Below are 3320 nucleotides of genomic sequence, written 5' to 3'. Positions count from 1 at the left end.
CTCTTCTTTCATAGAACTTAAAATAAAAGACACAAACACAACTACAGATGAAGTTTTCGCGTGGTTAACGTCTTGACGCGTGGTTAACATCTTGACGCGTGGTTAACGTCTTGACGCGTGGTTAGCGTCTTGACGCGTGGTTAACGTCTTGACGCGTGGTTAACGTCTTGACGCGTGGTTAACGTCTTGACGCGTGGTTAGCGTCGTGACGGGTGGTTAACGTCATGATGGTGGTTAACGTCGTGACGCAACGCGTGGTTAGCGTCGTGACGGGTGGTTAGCGTCGTGACAGGTGGTTAGCGTCGTGATGGGTGGTTAACGTCGTGACGCAACGCGTGGTTAGCGTCATGATGGGTGGTTAACGTCGTGACGGGTGGTTAACGTCGTGACGCAACGCGTGGTTAGCGTCGTGACGGGTGGTTAACGTCATGACGGGTGGTTAACGTCGTGACGCAACGCGTGGTTAGCGTCGTGACGGGTGGTTAGCGTCGTGACGGGTGGTTAACGTCATGACGGGTGGTTAACGTCGTGACGCAACGCGTGGTTAGCGTCGTGACGGGTGGTTAACGTCGTGACGCAACGCGTGGTTAGCGTCGTGACGGGTGGTTAGCGTCGTGACGCAACGCGTGGTTAACGTCGTGACGCATGGTTAGGGTTAACCCTAAAAAACATGAAGCAAACTAAACAGTTTTTTAATGTTCAATAATCTTGGTGATGTCGCATCAGAAACACTGGAGGACTTCCTTACTAAAATATGAGAAACAGCAGATATCCGATCAAACTGCAGCTTCTCTTTCACTGACGGACTGATTCCACCCACACGGCTGAACACAGGAGCTGCTTCACAATCAGGGAACATGAATTCAATTAAATCTTTTTCAGCTCCCTCCGTCTAATGACAAGTTCCAACGTGGTTGTAATTTTAGAGCAGCAGCAGCTTCTGATTGTGTTTTGTTGATCCGTGTTTGTTTTGTTCATCAGCACAGAGATGAATCCTGATGCTCCTCTGATATATACAGACACAGCATATAATAATAATCATGACGGGGGGGGGACCTGAGGCACCAAAAGGACCAATGGTCACAAACCAATGGATGACGTCCACTTCTCATACAGTCTATGTCCTCATTGTGTGTGTGTGTGTGTGTGTGTGTATGTGTGCGCCCGCAGAAAGCTTAAAGAGATTTCTTTCTCTCACACTGCTTTGATGGATTAACACCCCCACCCACACACACACATTACTCTCCCCTCAGTATGTATTGTAACACACACACATTAAGCCCCTCACCTCATCTGAACTCCATGCTGTATTACACACACACACACACACACACACACACACACACACACACACACACACAATCTGGTGTCCAACAGCTTTAATTGGTTCAAACAAAAAAGAAAGGATGAGATTTCTCTCTGTTTCTATTTTTAGTCACATTATTAATTTGCATATGAAAAGTGTAAACTCCTCCACGAAGCTGAGTGAAGCGTTAAAGATGTGACCTTTAATCACCTCGCCTCTTCTGTGGTGCTTTAATGGCGACGACCAGCTATTTGCATTTATATATATTATACTGATATTCACACGTCTCTATTTCGTCTTACAGTGTGTGTGTGTGTGAGTGTGAGTGTGTGAGAGAGATCATGTGCACTTTATTCCCCGGTGACTAATGCCTCAGCCATGGGAGATTGAGTTCGATTGAGATGGGCTTTACACTGTGTGTGTGTGTGTGAGTAATGCAGCAGAAGAGAACGAGTTCACATGAGGAGACGAGCACTGCAGAGACTGAGCCACACGTGAGCATGTGTGTGTGTGCATGTGTGTTCGGTCTGTAGCCTTTACAGCGGTGTGTGTGAGGGGGGGGGGCTGTCCTTAGATGACACACCCATGAGAGCTGCTGGCATCTGTGTGTGAGTATTCTCACATACACACACCGTTGTCCTCGAATGCCATCCGTCTCCCCACAAATCCCCTGAATCCTCCATCGATGTTCCTCTGAATGTTCATCGGTGCTCTGAGAGTCATTTCCTGTTTCTGTTTCACGCTGGTTTCTACCAGGAGACAACCTCTGATTCTGAAGAGTGAAGTCAAAGCTTCATGTGTTAAAGCTGCATTCTCTCTAATGTACAGCAGGGGGCGACTCCTCTGGTTGTATAGAAGTGAAAATAAAAAGTAAATGTTGATTTATTTGTGACGTCACTTCTGTATTTAAGTAACACCACTTTTGTAGGTATTTTAACTAAATAGTTTAGTTGTCTCAACCTAACTAAGTAGTTTTGTTACTAGCTCTCCTCCTGTTGCTTTAAACACTGATTGGTTGTTCACAATGAAACATCAGAGATCAGAGACTAGAAACACAAGTTTAACTGAATATCGTCAGTTAAACTTTATTCCTCGCTATGATGTTAAACTGTGTGATTAATCTGAGGATCAACTACGCTCCGTTTCTGGACGTGGATGCAGATTGTTCATGTGGAGCAGCAGCACCAATGTTTCCTCTTAAAATGAGACGCGTCCATCGCTCTGCATTTTGATGGTGAAGCCTTCTGAATGGAGGACAAACAGAATGTCCTCACAAGTACAGCACAACACGAGTGTGTGAGAGAGAATGAGTCATGCAATAGGTTCAGCTGAGGAGATCCGTCCTCACATGGTACCATGAGTGTGTGTGTGTGTGTGTTTAGACTGATCAAAAGAAACCGCTTTGATGTTCAAACGTAAACAAACACACACACACACACACACACACACACACACAGCATGTGACTGTGTTCACTGTATTCCAGATATTTTGTTTGTGTGAAATAATTGGCTCCCAAAAGGAATAAAACAGGGAAACAAATTGTACGACGTGTGTGTGTGTGTGTGTGTGTGTGTGTGTGTGTGTGTGTGTGTGTGTGTGTGTGTGTGTGTGTGTGTGTGTGTGTGTGTGTGTGTGTGTGTGTGTGTGTGTGTGTGTGTGTGTGTGTGTGTGTGTGTGTGTGTGTGTGTGTGTGTGTGCGTGCGTGTGTCGTTAATTAATCCATCGGCTGGCGGATGAAAACGTGCGTCTGGATTTCATGTGAACCCTTCAGACCTGGCAACCCGCCGTCTGCCGCTGATTGAAGGGTTTGGTTGTGAAATGAGAGGATGAGTGACGGATCCAGATCTAATGAAGCTCTTTGTACAAAGACACATAAATGAGAAGCAATCCTCATCCTCACGTACTTTGATGTGTCTGAGACTTCTATCGGCTCCTTTTCTTAGCTTCAATATCAGCAGTAAAGAAATAAAGGGTTGTCTGGTAACCGCAATGTTGACGGTTCGATCCTTGGCT

The sequence above is a fragment of the Anarhichas minor genome, unplaced genomic scaffold, assembly GCF_050575085.1.
Source record: "Anarhichas minor isolate MPS153535 unplaced genomic scaffold, ASM5057508v1 ptg000148l, whole genome shotgun sequence".
Taxonomy (NCBI): Eukaryota; Metazoa; Chordata; class Actinopteri; order Perciformes; family Anarhichadidae; genus Anarhichas; species Anarhichas minor.
The sequence above is the reverse complement of the archived record's forward strand: the minus strand, read 5'-3'. Positions refer to the sequence as shown.